The following is a 19,667-nucleotide window of genomic DNA, read 5'->3' on the forward strand; positions in this document are numbered from 1 at the left end:
ACGTCAGAAGGAACTTTTTCAGTGTCAGAGCTGTCAATAAATGGAACTGGCTAAACGTTGAAGTCGTTGAAGTTAATTATATTAAAAAATTTATATGTAAATATGAATAAAGCTGGATAAAACAGACATTGTACTAATCTAAGAATGTTTAGAAGGTGGGACTAAAAGCCTAGCATGACCATGAAGGCACATCTTGGTGAGTACATCTATGCGAGTCCGCACAAACACATACACGCATGCACAGGTCCTTGCAACAGTGTATAGCACTCTGAGGTCGTTGTCCTAAGGGCCCGGGTTTGATTCCCGGTCGAAACAGAGGAAATGGGCCGATTTTCTTTCACCTGATGTATCTTTTCATCTAGCAGTAAATAGGTACCTGGGAGTTATGCAACTGCTGCTGCGGGTGATGTGAGAGGAAGAGAAAAAAAATCACATGTAGTTGATATGAAAGAGGGAAAATAGGGCTGGAGTCGGTAAATTACACAACCAGCTATTAGAAAGGCGGGGTCCAAGAGCTAAGAGATCGACCCTACATGTTTATTGTTATAGATTTAGGTACCCGGAAGGAATGTCCATGTAGCACGGTCTATAGTGAGCCCGGCCCTACAGGCACACAGTAAATACACACACAGGACGCTGAGCACCGTAACCGGTTGCTGTACCTGGCCCCTGGCCTAGACCCCAACATAACAGTTACAGAAGGCGTTATGGAGCTTCAAGCTACTAGGTGGGTGTGGTAGTGGGTTTAATTGTCCAGTAGTGAAGTATGTGCTTTTAATACATACTCACACTTGCTCATACTTCACATTAATAGAAATAAACTCTATATTACTATTGTTGAAGTGACTTTACTGTGAATTATTTATATGTGAGGCGGCCTCATGTCAGGTGAGGTGAATGACGTCACAGGTAGTTGACCCATCAGGCCAAGCTAGTCAAGAGGCGCGGCGGGCAGTGTGGCGCGGGCCGGCGTGGGAGAGGTGCTGCTCAGCGCCCGCCTCATTGGTTTTACTAAATTAGTCACCTGGACAGTCTGTGCATGAGGTTACCTGCGCCAGGCTTACAGGCAAGTACTCTAGATGATTAGTTATTTTATCACATTGTATTCTCTTGGTAGAATTGTCTTTATTTGCTGATTATCTAAATAGGCAGAGTTAAAAGAGTTAAAGCTTTATTAAAAAAAATCAATTTGTTTTGGTTTATTCATTTGTAAAGATAGAGTAAAATACATTTGTCTATTGGTCGAGACGTGTGATTAACTGTTCCACATCAGAGGCTTGAGTGTCAACTTTCTAGTGAAATTGACCCGTTCGACCAAATGCTGGTGTAAAAAGTTTATACAATTATTATTATAGTTAAATTCTGGCAGCTTATAAGGTGTTTCTTTGTTAACGATCAGATTTTCAATCTTTGAAATACGGAACAAAGACTTTTAGTCTAGCAAGCGTCACATATCCCCCCCCCATACTCCAGGCCCATCCTGTGTGAATGAAACTAGCCATACTGAGTCAGTGCTCGTTCCACGCTGCAGCCAACCCCAGACACGCAATAAGTAACATTAACGTCCTGTGTAACAAATTACTATATTTTGTTCCACTACAAATGTATATTAATGATCATTAAAATTGTGTGTAATTTTAAATATTTGTAACATTTAAATAATTTATATCAACTATGATAGTTGTTGATGGAATTATAGCACGTGAGGTGCATTCCCACCTGTCTCCCTCGCCTCATAAATAATAATGTCATTATAATAGTTTACGTATCAAAAACAGTTTTAAAATAAATCTTGTGTTAAAATGTATGAACTGTTGTGGGTCAGTGCACGGACGAGCATAGGACTGAGGACAAGTTAAATGTCACGTTCATGTTTGGCTGCCGGATTAACGAACCACCTGACCGTTGAGAAACGGGCTGTAGAAGACTCAAGTCTGAGGTTGGGATATGCCATTCTGGGTATAAGCCTGTTTTTTTACATCAAAGTAAGTGGACCTGAGCGATTGTCTAGTTATTTTCTTCGTCTTTAAATGAGGATATGTTCAATTTAGTATTTTGAGGTATTGTGTAATTTCAGGTATGTACGAGGGTGCATCAGTACATCGGCACTGCACGTATGGTCAACCAGACCCAAGAAATTGGTCTCGTACAACGGCACTGCAGGTATGGTCAACCAGACCCAAGAAATTGGTCTCGTACAACGGCACTGCAGGTATGGTCAACCAGACCCAAGAAATTCGTCCTCGTACAACGGCACTGCAGGTATGGTCAACCAGACCCAAGAAATTGGTCTCGTACAACAGCACTGCAGGTATGGAGGGATTAAAGTTACTTGGGAAAACTGTTGAATCGCAATTGGTCATAATGTAGTGTGTGTATATTCCCACAAGTACAACAGGTGAAGGGAACTAGTTTAAGTTTAACATGTTATACCTTGCAGCGGTGGCCTTCTAATAGGTATAGCCTAAGAACTCTCTACATTAACCACTTCAGAGTGGTAAACCATTCTTCTGGCCAGTAATTTGAACATTTAGTTATGGTGTAACATGGGTTAATGTTCATCTAACATTTTTGGGTACATATCAATGCTCTTCCCTCTCCATCCAACCTTCTGTTAGTCTTTACTATCTCACCAGTCCAACTCAATTATAAACACAAATTACCCAAGAGGGTGATGTTGCAGCTGGGGTAGACGAAAGTGTGTGAGGGGAAAGTGCCGGGGCATAACCTACCAAGCTGAATATACCGTCGGACAGTTTTGGGAGGCCTGAGCACTTGCAGCTACGTGGCCATCATCCGCATTCTTGCACAAAATATTGGTAGCCCTGCAACGCTGCAGTAATTCTGCAAATTGACAAATATGTTGGTCAGGCGGCAGACACTGAAGTGTTAGAGGTGAACATTCCTGGGTCTCCGGAACGAGGTAACGTGGTGATTCAGTTTGTTGTTAGTGCTAACGGTTCCTCATTAGGGGGAGAAATTATATAATTGGCGTATGATGCCTTGCCGGATATGTAATTGGCGTTTACCATAGGGCTGCCCAGCCGGACCCACCCGGGAGGACGGTTGCCAGGTACTGCTGCTGGTTCTACTACCTGTGCTGAGCCATCTGGACGTTGTGTTCGTAGCAGCTGGCTATCAAATTCTTTACCATCTGCCAACCACCACGTATACCAGGGGGCCAGACTGCAGGTTTCTGTTCAGCCTAATGCACGTAATGTGCCAGGAACCTGCCTCCTAAGGCCTTCTCCTCCACACCACCATGAAGAACGGTTGCAAAGTTCTGCCTCCAGCTCCATTCGCTGTTCATAGCCATCTGGAGTAATGCTCGCTCCAGCTGGCTACAAAACTCAACACCTGGTAATTACGAAGTGCACAAGGGGAACCAGTGCCAAAAACTCCCTGCCATCACTCCAGCTTCCCCACACGTACCAGGTGCTGTAACTTCTGCCATTGGAGGGCAGAAGTAGAATGTCCCTAATGTAGAATGGCCACACCTCGGTTCTGCCAGTAGTGGGCACGCCCCTGATGTAGAGTCGTCACTCCCCAGGTCAGGGACTGTCGCCTACTCTGGGGGGACCTCCCACAGCTGGACCCCAGTCAACTGGAAGTTGGGAGGTAAAGTAGCAGGATCAAGCTGAGAAGGATCGCCACTTCAGCCTCCATATCAACTCGCCACTGGGTCGCTCCACTAATCAAGCCGATGCTGACCATCGTGAACTGTGGCAGGAACACCAGCAGCAGTCACAGCAGGAGACGGAGCGGCTTAAAGAGCAGCTCCGATATGAGAGAAAATCCATTGGCAACATTGCAGAGCTGCTCATGGGCATGAGGGAACTTTTAAGCAAAGACTGCCACCCTCCTTTTCCCCTGCCCCGGGAGCCGGTGGGCCGAGCGGACAGCACGCTGGTCTTGTGATCCCTGTGGTCCCGGGTTCGATCCCGGGCGCCAACGAGAAACAATGGGCAGAGTTTTTCACCCTATGCTCCTGTTACCTAGCAGTAAATAGGTACCTGGGTGTTAGTCAACTGTCACGGGCTGCTTCCTGGGGGTGGAGGCCTGGTCGAGGACCGGGCGCGGGGACACTTAAAAGCCCCGAAATCATCTCAAGATAACTCAAGATGATACCCTCCTTCCACCCCTGAAACCTCCAAACATGTGCTCCCTTGCCAATCAGGTGAAACAGTGATCTAGAACGCGTGTGTAGAGGAGTCCTTCCACGATGGTTAACTGTCAAAGCTGTGCTAAGATATTGGATCAACTCTATTGATGAAAAGGCAAACAGTCCCAGTCTCCGTGGTGTAGTGGTAAGACACACTCCTGGCGTTCGCGAGCGCTTTGTCATGGGTGGTATCCTGGCCGGGAAGGATTTACTAGGCGCAAATCCTTAACTGTAGCCTCTGTTTAACTCAACAGTAAAATGGGTACTTCGTTGTAAAAACGATTCTTCGCAGAGGGGGGGGGGGAGTCGTATTCCAGGGACTTGCCCGAAACGCTAGGCGTACTAGTGGCTGTACAAGATTGTAACAACTCTTGTATATATCTAAAAAAAAAGTGTACTAGACAATTAAAGGCAAATGGGACATTGGTAATATGCTAAGAAATGTTCCTGGAGTTGTATCTAGTGAAATAATATATATATTAAGTGGACTAATAATATAAATCTATATAATGCTTACTTGAAATGCACAAATAAGTTATCCATCCTTTGCTGGAACATTGCATCCGTCAAAGAAAGTTCAGTTGTTACTTTGTGATGTAAATTACAGAACACACCAATATTGTAAGTCTCCACGAGTGCAGAGTTCCTGCAAGAACCTCGCCCTCAAAATTGCTCTCATTTGCTTCTTACTCCCTCAGATCCAGTAACTCTTGCATTCTATAAATCAAACAATCCCTACCCCATCAACTTCTTCGAGAAAAGCAAACTGAAGGGCAACAATATTATGGAGTGAGAATTTGTGGGCAACTCTATCCTCAATGTTTTTAATCTATATGCTCCAGCAGGAGAGTTAAATTATATTGATCTTCCGGCCTGCGCTCAAGCAGAGCCCACAATCATTCTTGGTGACGGCAATGCTAGACACAGGGATATTGGCGGCTCTCGCTTCAGAAACGGGAATGGGAATCAACTGCTTTAGCTACTAAATAGTCACGAAGATGTGCAGAGTGAGGGCGACCTTGAACCCACACATTTGTGGAGGCATTCCAGACCTCTGTGTTGGTTTCAACGTCACTCAGGTCTGGTCCACATCTATTGTAACATAAGTTATAATATCAGATAATATATAAGATGTCAGAAAAACGATATGTCAGAGCATCCAAGATTGACTACTATGTATGTGAAATACCATCCTGCATGGTGGTATTTTTAAACGCAAACGGCTCAGTGTTCCTCCTGTTTGACGTAAAGACTGTCGCTCATGTGTCAGTGTTACAGCACTTATGATCCCTCCTCAGTTCAGATACTTAACGACGATCTAGTACAGAACATTCAGATATTCGCTGACCCTTTAAGTCGGCCCTCTGCACCAACCAGTGGTCGGAACGATATGAAAAGTAATAAACACCATGTCTATTACAATGACCCTAAACTGCATTCTTTGAAATGCACTGCTAAACAGGTTGGACTTGCATATAGGGTAACATGTACGCCAGCAATGCTCAAGCTCTTTCAGAAAGCCCGAGCCAAGGCGAAGGAGCGCATGACAGAGCTCAGGCAAGAAACCTGGGACACTTGTGAAGTCTCAATTCTCACACACCCCTCAGCCAGGCATGGAAGAATATTCAAAGGCGATAAGATCGTTCAAGTGTCACACCCTCACCCTCTACACAGAGCAAACGAGGTTGTCGATGCTTGGGCAACCACCTCTAGCTTCAATAATCTTCACCCAGATCATAATCAGATTAAATGTTGGTTACGGAGATCTAGAAAGGCTCGTTGACTTCATGAACCACAAGGAAGATGAATGCAACGTGCTATTTACAGAGTTTTTTTGTTCGTCCTAAACAAAGGTAAAGCCACATCACCCGATGAGGATGGCACCACTTATGGCATTTTGTTTGCTTCCTCTAGTACCAGGAAATATCCCCCTTCTTGAGATATATAATATGACCTATGTAACTGGGGAACTTCCTATCTCTGACCAACAGTATAATCATTCCAATTACCAAGTTAAATCAAGATAATACGTTACGCCCAATTTCCCTTACTAGCTGCATTTACAAAACATTCGAGAGTGTGGTTCTAAACAGTGTCCTCCATAGAATAAGAACAATGTTATCCCCCCCCCCCCAGATATATAGCTATGTATCTGAAGGAGCTATATATCATGGTGGTGATGCAATGATGCATGGAAGGAGTGTGCATCATTGCATCGCCACCTTTCTTACTCTTCACACTGAAATCATGTACCACCTTCCTAGATCTCAAGTCTGCCTTTGATATTGCAAACCGACATGTTATCTTGAGTGAGCTTGCGAGAATGACTATGGGTGGTCGGCTTCTTTGTTGGATTAGGGGTTACTTATCCAACAGGAAGTCGTGTGTTTTTCCAGGGGCATAGTTATGTAACAAGAGACTTCGAACTAGGTACCCCACAGGGAGGTGTCCTCAGTCCTAAATGATTTAGTACCTTAATAAACACGCTGTTAAACTGTTCCAAACAAACACAACGTGCACATGATTAGCTATGCTGCATTATCTAACACTGTGCACAGTTATAAACTCGATAAGATTTCAATTTCGATTCAACAGAGCAGAAGTTGTTAAACACATGAGGACAAAACCTTACTGAAGCGACCACACGAGTCATAAATACTCACACTCCGCCTAAGTAAAATAGAAACAAGCAACATTTAGCGTGCCAGCCAGGGGGCCCGTGCAGGAATTTCCATGCCCCCCCAAAAAAAAAAAACTGTTGCTGATAAGATACACACCACTGGGTATGCCCGCACGCAGAACACTCTTAACTGTATTAAACTCGTGTCAGGACTTAGGTTTAGTCATCTCGGCAGATAAAACATACTAAATCGGCTCCCAGCCAGGCAAGGAGGAAGGGAAGGGAATTATCAGGGGGAAAGCGCCAAGCCATAATGACTATATAGCACTTAAAAGGGGTCAGGATAAGGATTTGGGACGGGACGGGGGGGGAACGAATGATTCCAAACCACTTGGAAGGCCGGGAATTGAACATCGACCTGCATGAAGCGAGACCGTCGCTCTACCGTCCAGCTCAAGTGGTTGGGACCCGGGCAAGGAGCTGCTGTTCGCAAGATGTAACTGTCTGATAGATCCCAGCTTGACTATGTAAACAAATTCAAATAACTTGGCCTTGAGGTGCCACTGTATGGACCTGTTATATTCAGACTTTGTCGTCGGTATAAAGAGAGGCTCAGAGATCTCAAGGCTATTGTAGATTATCACTCAGGCTATGATGCCAATGTCAGAATTGTCAAAATGATGTACCTTGCAGACATCAGATCTTTAGTGGATTATGCTGCACCTCTGCTTGCTTTGATGCCTGAAAGAGCTTGGAGGGCTTGAAAAATTGCAGAACGAGGCCTTGAGGATAATCCTTGGGTGCCATCGTATCACAATGATACTTAACATAAGAAAGTAACTTAATATTCCGAGCGTTGTTGATCGTGTTACTGAAATTAACTGTCAGTGGTATAAAAATGCTTAAGGTAACTCATCTTAACCCTTGCACAGGAGCCCCTCCTTGATTATTGTATTTGAAGGTCAACATTGTTCCAAATGGATAACTAAAACGAACTGAACTCTGAATATATTATTTATAATTTGTACCAAGAGACAACAACGGCACTTAACTGCATCGTGGGAGATTACACCATTTCCCATTTTAATATCTCCCTTTCCACCCAAGAAACAAATTAAAGATCAGCCCGAGCTTCGTCTTGAGGTAAAGCTCAACGCCTTTATCCATATTGATGCTATGTCCAGAGAGGATTCTCTCTCTCAAATCAAATGCACTGATGGTTCCCAACACCGCCCCGCGTGAACAGCTGGAAGTTCAGTTGTCCTGACTGTGCGAGGGCTTATATTTTGAGTTGCGAGTCCGTATAAATAACTGGAGCTCTACCCTTCAGACAGAAGTATTTGCCTCGATTCTCCCACTGAAGTGTGTAAGTCTTCAAACTTGATACATTGTGACTCTATCATCCTTAATTGCTCTCAACTCTTAAGACATAGATGTAACATGATCGTGTCTGAAGCTAGACACAAATACAACAAAATTATTAATGATTGTAAGAGTTCATTTCATGTGGACTCCATCTCATGTTGGCCTCCGAATGCATGATAGACATGATGAGTTAGCCAAAGAATGTCTTTAAAGGAGAAACTGAATATAACCTTGGATTGCCAATAAGCAGTCAGAGAGCAAAAGTACACAAAGAACTTCAACAAAATCTTGTAGCGCTGAGGCACAGTGAAATCGACACCAGTAATTCCATCTATCATTATATTATCATGCAAGAGGAGGCACACATCTATGGATCATCCAATACAATCTGGAGACTTCAAGATGTTGCAACTGCTCGGCTTACACTCGGTTACAAGTATCATTGGGAATTCAAATTTTCTGCTGATGTAGACCTGACCAAATATAAACTGTTAACAAAATTATTCGCACACCCTCCGTCACTGTGAGGGAGGGCAAAAAGATACGCGAATTCAGAGAATTATATAAACATGTTCCAGAGATGTGTAAATACTTCATTTAAAATAATCTGCTACCAGAAATCTTGGTCAAATATCCCTAGTTTGCTAACTGTAGGTAGTAACTTAGTGATTGTAACCTATCCACCGCTCCCCACTGGATGGGAGGCGGTGTGCAGGACAAACATATTGACAATAGCTCTCTTCATATGTCAGTTTCTTAATTTAGTAATTGAACTTATGGTCGATCTCGAACCCAATGATGTGACGATCTTTTGAATTTTATAACTAGCTCAAGATTGTAACTTGTTTAGCAAAGATGTGGGGTTCAGTCCCTGAGCCCATTATGTGCCTCTGTAACCCTTTCCACTACCGCCCACATGATGGGTATGGGGTGCATAATAAGTGAACTAAACTAACCATGACTAGAGCTTGTTAACTTCCTTTCGGATGCTTCCTGGAGCTGTCGGAATTATATAACTAGGATAGAACCATCCTCTATAGTCTGGATGTGTTTGTTCCTGTGCAAGAATTTGTCACTGGAGAGGGGCTAGTTTCATGGCAGCTTCTTGTATGGTAGATTCTGGACAGCCTCTAGCTTTAAAGATGTCCCAGATTATTCTGATCACTTGTTGATCTTTGACTCGGATTCCCAGGGAGAATGAAAGAGGACTCTTGAAAGAAACCGGGTGGCAGGATGTTAATAAAAGTGAAGGTCTGAGTCTTTGTAATAAACCTTTATTAGGCGTCTTTTTCCGTCTATATATATACACACTTAAGTACCTAGGAAGGGAAGCTCCTCCATGCGGGTCTTGATGGTAAATTTCAGGTCTGCTTGAACTTGCCCATTCATGGACGGCTTGAACTGCAGTTAACTGTATATTAAACTGTATAGTAAACTGTAGGAAAGCAGCCAGTCCTCTTCCACAAAAGGGCAAATGCTCGTTTCCAGCATCACGTCCTCAGGCCTGGCTAGTTAGTGGTAGTCGTCCTCCCCCCCCCCCCCCCACCCCTTCCAATCCAATGCATTCATCAGTTTCATCATTGTGTATTAAAAATTGTATTATCTTCATCAAAGTTATTATAATTTCAATTTCAATGTAAATTTAGGGGGTAGGTTAGATTAGATGTTAAGGTCCTGTTGGCCATTATTTGTATTAGAACTACATGGGGTGAAAGTTATAGCTTTGGGATTCGAGCAGAGGTCGTCAGCGAAGCACTTTTAGAGAAATGTTAGAGCACGATTTATTGAGTAGTGTGTAACAGGTCGACCACATAAACAAAGGATTAAGTCCATACCATGCACCTGCCAAACCCACATGTTTATAAATGAAACGTTTTGTATCACATGCCCCACAACCAACCCGTCCTCAGACCTAGTCCATTCCATCCTGTGGTCAACCCCCCAAGACGCATTTGTCTATTTTATAATTCTGTTAATTTAAAACAGAACTTGTCAAATAAAAATTAATAATATATATTAGCATGCTGTGGATATTTATGCATTGTTTAGGTTAGGTGTTTAGGTTCTGTTGGCAAGTATTTGTAGTACGTGGGTGAAGCATTTACAGCGTTGTGGTTTGAACAAAAGTCGTCAGCGAAACACTTGTTCCGAAGGTGTTCGAACGTCACCAGTTTAGTGTAAACCGTTTTCATTAATAAATGGGGTTTGGCGGATATATGGAATGTACTTTAGCCTTTTTATTGGACAGGCTGCCACAACTGATGATCAAACATTTCTCGATCAGCGATTCACTGTTGACATTTGTTCGAACCACAAAGTTGAAAAGTGCTTCACCCACTTATTACAAATACAAATAATTGCCATCAGAACCTAAACACCTGACCTAACCTAACCTAACCAATGCCTAAATATATACAGTATATTAATATCAATATTACCTACATTAATATGACCTACATTACTAGGATGAGCCGATCACCAGCCATGAGACTCGCCGCCGGCGCCACTGGTACAGCAGGCCGCACACGGGTTTGTTCTCTGGAAAACTTCAGATTATGAGCAACCATCAGCTCAAATCCTCGCTGTTTTGTGAGGAACAACTCATCAATACCCAGACTCAGAGCTGTTGATGTAACACGCTAACTGTATTCGTGTCCGACCGCCAGAAAAGTGTCGCGCAGTTGTTTGGAAGTAACGTTGCAGGTTTCTTCTGCAATTGTATAAATAACCTTGAAGATTGCTGTACACCTGGCTAGTTTTGCGCACACTGTTACCACAGTGGTCTGGTCGCCCGGCTCCCAATGATCTATTATTGTGTGTGAGGGCTGTATCACTGAGCTGGTCGATACCTTGTGAGCAGTACCACCATGGCACACCTTTAAAGGTGTACAGAGCTTGACAGTGAAAGGTAGACCAAACTGCTCAACTAGGTGTTAGGTATCCCAGATTCTATCTGGGAAAATTATTTTTCGACCTCAGTTGAAACAAAATAAATATATCCAGACCTAGGCATGTGAATCGGCTTTTACTACTGGGAGACGTCAAAAAAGTCAAACAGAAAGAGGAAATGGAAGCAGTTTTCAGACAACGAGGAGGGACAATACACCGACGTACAGAAAGTAGAGAAGAGAACTGCTATCGAGGCTACACAAAGTACTTCTCTCAGCAAGAATCCAGACATAATATACCCGGAGAGAACAGCACCAGTTACACACCAGCCGGTCAGACTCTTCACATCTTTCCAAATTGCAGGCTTAGAATTTAAAAATTCCAAAACCCATGTTATGCCCACTTAGGACCAGTAACCGGGTTCTTGATGGATTAACCACTTTTATAGTATCGGACCCCAAGTCGGTAGTATGCTTTCAAGAACTGGCTGTATAGTGCATTAAAGAATAAGGGAGGGGAATAAACAATACACTATTCCCTTCATAAACATATTTACACTTTCACCATTAAAAATATATTAGATTAAATAGATTATAAATACACTAATGTACAAGTCACTTTCACGCAGGACACTACTGTGTTGGCAGTGTTCACCAACTCGTGTTTCCACCGTCCAGTACCTTGTGCACGTGTACTGATAAACACTGGCAAATTCACCTTGTACGTACACCAATCCACCGACCCAGTATCACGAGGTGCCTACACTGCACTTTTGCCCTCCAGGTACTCGCTGGCAGAGGACTTGAGCAACATGCTGATCGGGTCACAAACAACCATACACAAGGGGAGCTAACACCCTGGCAGAAACCTCTAGCAACCTGCTAACAGCATTTCATGATAGGCACCTCACTGTCGTCCATTACTCTCCTAAGCCAATCCCGGGTATGCCGATCTCTACCAACACTGCGTAATTTAGCAGCCAACACTGTGCAGATCGACGGCGGCTTACTTAGTCCTCTTCCAGGACTAAGCTGAGAGTACGTGGACTGCCCAAGGTAAACTGGCTTCCTCAGTACAACTGCGTCCACATGTCACTTCTGTGGACATAAAACGTCATCAATTAGATGGACGGTACACTGGGAAAACCACGAGGTAATTCTCACTCACCCAGGGAGTTGACATTATGCTCAGCACAAACTAGGTGACACTGATCTTGGTATGCCACTCACCACCTGCCAAACACACCGAAACTACGACGTTGGTACAACGTTCGAACAAGTTTTAACACATCCTAACCAGTTATAACAACCAATTTAGCAAGTTGTAACAACTTTCTAATACGTTATAAATATTCAATCGTGGAAATAAGGGAATATATTGACAGACCATACGTCCCAGAGCCCCTGCGCTGCTTAAGGTGTCAAAGTTACCATCAAACATGCTGCACCGGGCAGGAGAGATGCGGAGTGTACAGCTTGAGGCATCCAACCAAAGACTGTATAGCTAAGCACAAGGTAAACCAGACCACACCAGCCAAATGTCCAAGTTGAGGAGGAAATATGTTTGGAGAACAACCACACGGAAAGGTGCAGGCAGCTTAGGTCAGGATAATCAGACCAGCAGTACATACACCAACATTAACGTCTGGAACACACGTGAACAGCCACAACAGATGAAAATGCTCATAGAACTCAATCACACATATCGAGAAACTCCTAATCAGAAAATGCACAAAACCACTGCAGAAATACAACATGGAAACAAAACACAATCACTTTAGGAGTCTATAAAACCGATTTACGGTTTTACGGAGGTCCAGCTGAAAAACCATAGACCATAATGGTAAAGACCATTACCAATTACTTACAAATGACGCATAATGCCTCTCAACAAAAAGATCAAGCAATCGCTGTGCAATAATGGAGATCGTGCAGTACCCTACAATTAGAAAAGAAACAGAACAAGACAAGACAAATGCACAAGAGGACAAACACATGGACATAAACTACCAATAAGAGTCCGGTAGTCACATCACATCACATCAAGCATCACAATCGACTTGAGAATGGTCCAGGACGGACCGAAACGTCGTCGTCCCTTCACTTAATAGTGTGGTTTGATCATCATGTTTCAGCTACGTTATTGTGACTCCTCGTCTGCATCAAACCATCAAGATCCACAAAAGCAAATGCAGGAAGCAGTGGCGAATCAAGAACAACGATATCTTGTAATACAAGAGACAGACACAAACAATCAATTCAGTTCGATTTGCAGCGACACTGCCAGCGAAGTGGAGAATATGGTTGACAATTCCGAAGAGGAGTTCTACTAGGAAAGTCAACACCAACAGAAAGTTGTCTTCATTACGAATTCTGCATTGGAACAAACTGTCTTGGAAATAAAATCCCGCACTCCTCTGGAAGCTGCAATCGCTACAAAAGCTGATGTAATCGTTTTGCAAGAAACGGTCTACCCAGCCACAAAATCCTTCAGATTAGCTGAATATCGCCAGTACATTATACTTCATGAACAGGGTAGACGAAGGGTTAATGATCTTCGTTAATTAGAACCATACAAAGCAAGAAAATAGATCCGGTTTCGTGTGGGGATGAGTAAAGGTATTATAAGTAATAGTGAATACGGCTAATATTGAGCTTCTCGTATATAACGTCTATAAGCCCCTAGATGTAAACTAGCAGAGGAAGTGCTTGTCATGGAGATGTATGATATAACTATTACCTGGGATTATAATGCTCATAATCAGGTGTAACTGGGCTTGCCAATGCAGATAGGAGCCATTTAGCTAAAGTTCTGCGAAAAGTCCCTGAGATTACACTTCGCAACCCTGGGGAAACACCCCACACATTCAAGGAGGTTCTCTTAAGCTAATCTCAACTGCACTCAAGCATCAGGCGAAATGTGAAGTCGACCCGGTGATCACCAGTGACCACAATGCTACCATCACATCACTAAACATAGAAAGATCTTTATCACCACTGGCACAACCGAGGTGGAATCTAATAAAGGCCAACTGGAATATATACCATGAGGAGCTTGAAAAATGACACGCTACATACTAGCCACCCAAGGATTCGAATATAGGTAACCAATCTCCAGGAAGCCATTACAGCTGCTGAAACAGCTATTCCGGTCATCATCCCAGGAAACACAAAACATAAGAACTATTTATTCAACAGTAAAGAAGTTAAAGAACAAAACCACAGTCAACATTCTCAGAAAACATCTCTAGTGTTGGGGTTTCACCTTTACCTGTTGTTCCTCGGTGAGCAACAGTTATGCTCAAGGTCACTCACCGTAGCCCTGCGGGTCTTCACTCTAATCCTCTCGGCGCCACTGCACGCCAGGAGAGTATCCCAGTCAATCCCAACCGACCTCTGATCGAGAAGGAGTGGGAACACACTTCTTGTTCACTTAACTGTTGTGTGCCTGCCCCAACAATAGGGCTTTACTATTAACCACAAGGTCGCCAACTGGTGTTTTCGGTGTCCAGTAACACGTCAGTGGACTGGTTGAATTAGTGGTAGCCTTGGCAAGGTCACACTCAATAGATCAGGAATCAGGCAGGTACTTACTTTTATCACTCTTTGCTTTCCAGTATAATATAGCCACAAGATAAATGGAGGGGATAATATAAACACAAGTATTTTGTATTTTACTTAAAATTCATGAAAGATGTCACAAGGTCATATCAATAAATAAATCAGCTGATCCTGGCGGGAGTCGGTCGTTCCCATGAATATTATACGCTCACTGCGGTGGCAACACTCCCCCTCTCGTCAATGTCACGATCAGCTGAGCGCCCCTCTTCCGCGCGAAAGTTTTTATTGCTTGTTTCTCTAGCGGCACGCGCGCTGTTTCTTTAAGTTCCCAAAGATCACTAGAAGTTCGCACACTCGATATTGGCAACAATAGCACGTATTACTTCGCTACACTGTACTTGGGCTCAAACAATCGTTTCTATAATAAATGCGATAATAATTCACTATAATGGTTTCACACACTGCCCTTTATTTCAATGGTAACTTATGGAGTGTTTAACACTGGAATTCTCAGTACTTCCTTTCGTGGGCGACAACACAATAAATCACTGCACTCGCAAATGGTTATTCAACGCACGAACATAGACATATAGAATATAGATAAATCAGGCATCAATAAATGGTAAATAAATAGTTACTGGGCACATAGCCTAACTTCCAAATACTGGCATAATATATAATTTCTCACTATATGTTCACATTAATGTCTCATGCAAGATATTCAAAACACAGTAAATTTATCACTTGTTCCGGGTGCCTGTACACACCAATAATGAACATGAATATTATAAGTACTCTTGATAGTACTATTCTGCACACTGGTGCCTTACTGTGACATGGGTGAGACTTGCTCACGACATACAAAATCCTCAGGCTAGATAATATAGCCGAATAATATAGCTGACTAAAGGGGAATGGGGAAGGAAACTAGAAACGCCTACTTCCACCTATCCTCCGATGAGAGTTGAGTTGTAGCTCCTGGTCCTGGTGTCGGGAACGCCCCCACACACACGTTGTCGTGTCCTCCAGGAACCACTCGCTGTCCCACCGTTAGCGCGTCGTCTCCGTGCCTTCTTCCCAGCAGGTCCGTGCTCGTCCTCGACTTCTTGTAGGGTTGGAGTCGGTCTCCTGGCCGTCGACTTCTCCCAGCAACGGCTGCCGCCTACGTCTCGGCTGCAGTCGTCTGGATTCCCAAAAGTCCTCTTCTTCCTCTGCTACCCAGTGGCTCTGGTCAGCCACTACGCCGTCACGAATGGGTGAACTGCCTCAGACGTCGCCTACGTCACTGCACAGACTTCACTTCTTCTTGCGCAGTACCTGTCCTGGAGCACTTGTTGCTCAATAACCGTCGATTCCCTCTCTGGTTCAACACATGAACTAGGGAAGACCTCACAGAGTACTGGCAGACTTCAGGTGACGCGTAAATCCACGGGAGCGGGAAACAACTGTCAAACTGACAGGACCAATCGTCGCACGTCCAACCTCCTTGACGTGTCGTGTCTGACTGATGGCGCCAACGCGGCGTGCTGCCCGGACCCCCTTCCTTCGTGACGTCACATTTGCCACGGGGGGTTTTCATTGGCTCCTGGTGCCACATTGCTGTCGGTGACCAATCCGGTGTCACTGACGTCACACCGTTTTGGCGGGGAAACAGGAGAGCCAGCGCCATCTTGGCTTCCTAAAGGGCCTAAACCACAGGCCAAAATATTATTGTTTCACAAATTTCTCGGCTCTCCGAGAACACTCCACTCTCCCACATATATCAAATTGATGCCTGCGACGTAGAGAACGCTTGGGTAAAGTGGACATGACTCTTACTGCAGGCGTGGGAGAATTATAATGGGGGGAACACCGTCACACTAGAGAAACCGCACACCAGAAGGAAGAACTCTGCTACGAGCAATGATATCTGAAGCTAGACGAGTTTCTAAAGAGTAAACACAGGCAAGATGGTTTGAGTGGTGTCACTCTAAATGAACATTGTAGTTTTGGAGAGATAGAGGGACAGATTAAAAAAACGTTAGGTCGACCTTCTCGAAAACATGCATGTATTTAACGCAGGAGGCTGAGTAACTTGATGTTCTGTTTGCAGAAGCAGCTTCATATCAGCTTCTAAACCGAAAGACAATGGCAGTTACAGATCTATTTCCCCCTCCCCGCTCAGCTCGTTGTTGCCGTGTGGGGGGCTTAGTGGGCGGCTGCCGGAGTGTGATGCTCCTTGGGACAGTCCTCTGTCCTTTTCTGGCCTTGTGCTCCTGCTGCCGTCCTCTCCAATTCTGCTGGGCACCTTTTCCTTTTCCTTCTGTTCCGTTTTTCTCCCCCCCTCTTCTCCTATCTGCTTGCTGATTCCTGCCGACCATTTGCTTGTTCTGGTTCTTCCCTTGGACTTCTATTTTGACGCCCAGGTGCTTGAGGATGCATACTCTTGCCCTCGTAGAACTGTAGTACCCGACGTCGAGAGTGAGGGGGAACCTATTATTGTCAATCCCCCTTTCGTCACTGAACCCGATCTCGACGGACCGTCGGTTTCTTAAGGTGGCGTTTGTGGGGCGTATACTCACGACGCACCCCTAGGAGGCCCCGGCAAGATCGGCGATAACTTCTTGTTGGGTGTCCTGCCTCTAATTGTGGCTCCATGGTGGGTGTGGGGGCACATTCGTGAATGAATTCTTCTTTTCGTAATGATGATGACCCCTGTTTCGGCTGCTTCTGGTTTACCTTTTCAGGCTTGTGGGGTGGGCGACCAAGCCCCCGAGTCAGTCCGTGTTGGAAGACCGGGCTCTGTAGCCTCCGCTGCATTGGGCCCCCGACCTTGCTCCTCCTTTGGCCTCTCTGACTTCTTCCCCTGGCTCCCCTCCCTCCTCTGTGGTTGGGTCGAGCCCCAAGCCCCCAGTGGTGACTACCTTGTCCTCTGGCGCGGCTCCTTCTCTAGTTGTAACTACTGCGCCTTTTAACCCCTCTCTCTCTGGGGGTTCTCACCGCCGTCCTCGTCATGGCCGCCCTCGCTCGATTCCTACCAGTTCTGCTACCTATAAGTCTTGTTTGGTCCCGCTTCGTGTGCCAAATATTTTGATCTCCTCCCTCTTGATTCTGCGCTTCCTGACGATTTCTCCCCCATCGACATCTCGTTGATTCCGTGGATGCCTCCATTACTTTCAACCCCACTCGTCTCGGTACACGTGTCGTTGCTGCTCCTTCTCAGGATGCTGCTTCCCGCTTGGCTGCCTTATCCTGCTTTGGCGAGACCCCTGTTCGGGTCTTGAAGAACCCTCAGTTGAATGCCAGTGTTGGCACTATTCTGCTCCCGCTCCATGTTGCGACTAGTGTTCAGGACCTGCGCGACTGTCACGACGATATTCAACATATCCTTGCTGCCCAAGGCCATTCTATTCTCCAGGTGGACACGTTTACTCGTCCCCCTCGTGGTAGTCGCCGTCAACCCCTCCGGGTTGTGAAGATTACCTTTGATGGTAGAACCCTTCCACCCTCTGTCATTCTTGCTGGTGCCAGGTGCTCTGTCCAGGAGTACATTCCTTCTCCTCGGCTCTGTGCTGGAGGTTTGGGCATGGTGCCCTCCGCTGCTCCGGGACTGTCTCTCTGTCCTTTGTGTGGTGGCGAAGGTCACTCTAAGTCGGAGTGCACTTCTCCCCAGGCTCGTTGCCTCAACTGTGGTGAGGCCCATCCTACCTTCTCCCGTGCGTGTGTCCATTACAAGCTTGAGGCAGCCGTCCTCAACTTGAAGCACCGGGAGCGTTTATTTTTTCCTGAGGCGAGACGCCAGGTCCGCCGGCTCCCGCCTTATGCTAATATCTCTTATGCTCGCGTGTTGAGCTCTTCCTCTCCTCGTCCTTCCCACCTTCCTCAGACTCACAACCGTTTCCGGGCCTTTGACCCTGATACGCCCACTACCCCCTCCTCTGTTCGTTTGGGTTCTCTCCCGAAGGATCCACCTCCTGGTCCTCTGTCTGGGGTTTCCCTTCTTTCTACCCGGTCTGTCGTGTCTCCTGTGTCTTCTTCCTCGTCTCCCTCCGTTCCTCCTTCCCATCCTTCCCCTCCGTCTCTTGACTCTTCCCGCCGCCTGTCGGTGCGGGCTGATGTCCATCGCTCTCCAAACGGCCGTCATGTGTGCTCTCGTTCAGCTTCTCCTGTTGAGACACTAGAATCCGTTGCCCAGTGCGTGCTTGCTGGGACACCTGTCTCTTTACGTCAGAAGCGTAAACCTGGCTCCTCTCCTTCCTCCTCCCCGGCGGGTAAGAGGGTTTCGCTTTCTTCCTCGGCCCCTACTTCTGCCTCTCTCGCTCCTTCCCGCCCATTTCGGTGGTTGCGCCCCCTGTTCCTGCTATGGAGGTTTCTTTAGCCCCCGCTTCCCTCTCGGTTGCTGCCCTTGCTGAGGTACGCCCCCCTCTTTCTACCCCCCCTCTTCCTGCTGCTGTCCTTGACTGCTCCTCTGCGTTGTCTCCTCCTCCTCCTCCTCCGGACCCCGCCCGCCCACCTCTAAACTGTTCTCCCGTTTCCTTCCCTCCGTCTTTGCTCAGTTTACCCATGCCCCCTAATCCTGACTTTGCTGATCCTGATCCCGACCCTGATATTCTTTAACGTGCTCTGTTGCTCTTTCGCCTTTGTTTCTTCCTTGTTCTCTGTTTTTGTCCTTTCTCTTCTCGTCGTTGTCCATTCTTCAATGGAACGTTCGAGGTTATTACGCCAATTTCCTTGAACTCCAACTTCTGATTTCGCGGTTTTCGCCCCTTTGTGTCTGTCTCCAGGAGCCGATGCTTGGTGCTCGTCCTGGTCGTTTTCGTGGCTATTCCTTTCTCTCTCCCCCCCCCCCAGCCATTGCTGGGACTTCTAATTCTTCTGCTCTTTTGATTCGTGCTGATGTTCCCTTTGTTCCTTTACTTTTTCCTTTGCCTCTCCATTGTTCTGCTGCTCGTATCTTTGTGGGGAAATGGTACACAGTTTGTTCCATTTATCTCCCCTCGAGTGTCCCGCTTTCTCATCCTGATTTGAAAAACCTCCTAGACTCCTTGCCGGAGCCTGTGCTCCTGCTGGGTGACTTCAATTGTCGTCATTC

The 19,667-nt window shown here is 45.6% G+C and overlaps 1 long non-coding RNA gene across 1 annotated transcript; it reads left to right on the plus strand.

Annotated features, from left to right (window-relative positions):
* The first annotated feature begins 934 nt into the window (after nt 1-934).
* LOC138372773 (uncharacterized) lies at nt 935-3,899 on the plus strand. The gene is made up of 2 exons (XR_011230956.1): nt 935-1,066; nt 2,078-3,899. It is a non-coding gene; the product is annotated as an uncharacterized lncRNA (long non-coding RNA).
* The last annotated feature ends 15,768 nt before the right edge of the window (nt 3,900-19,667 follow it).

This window comes from Procambarus clarkii, chromosome 39 (assembly GCF_040958095.1).
Source record: "Procambarus clarkii isolate CNS0578487 chromosome 39, FALCON_Pclarkii_2.0, whole genome shotgun sequence".
Taxonomy (NCBI): Eukaryota; Metazoa; Arthropoda; class Malacostraca; order Decapoda; family Cambaridae; genus Procambarus; species Procambarus clarkii.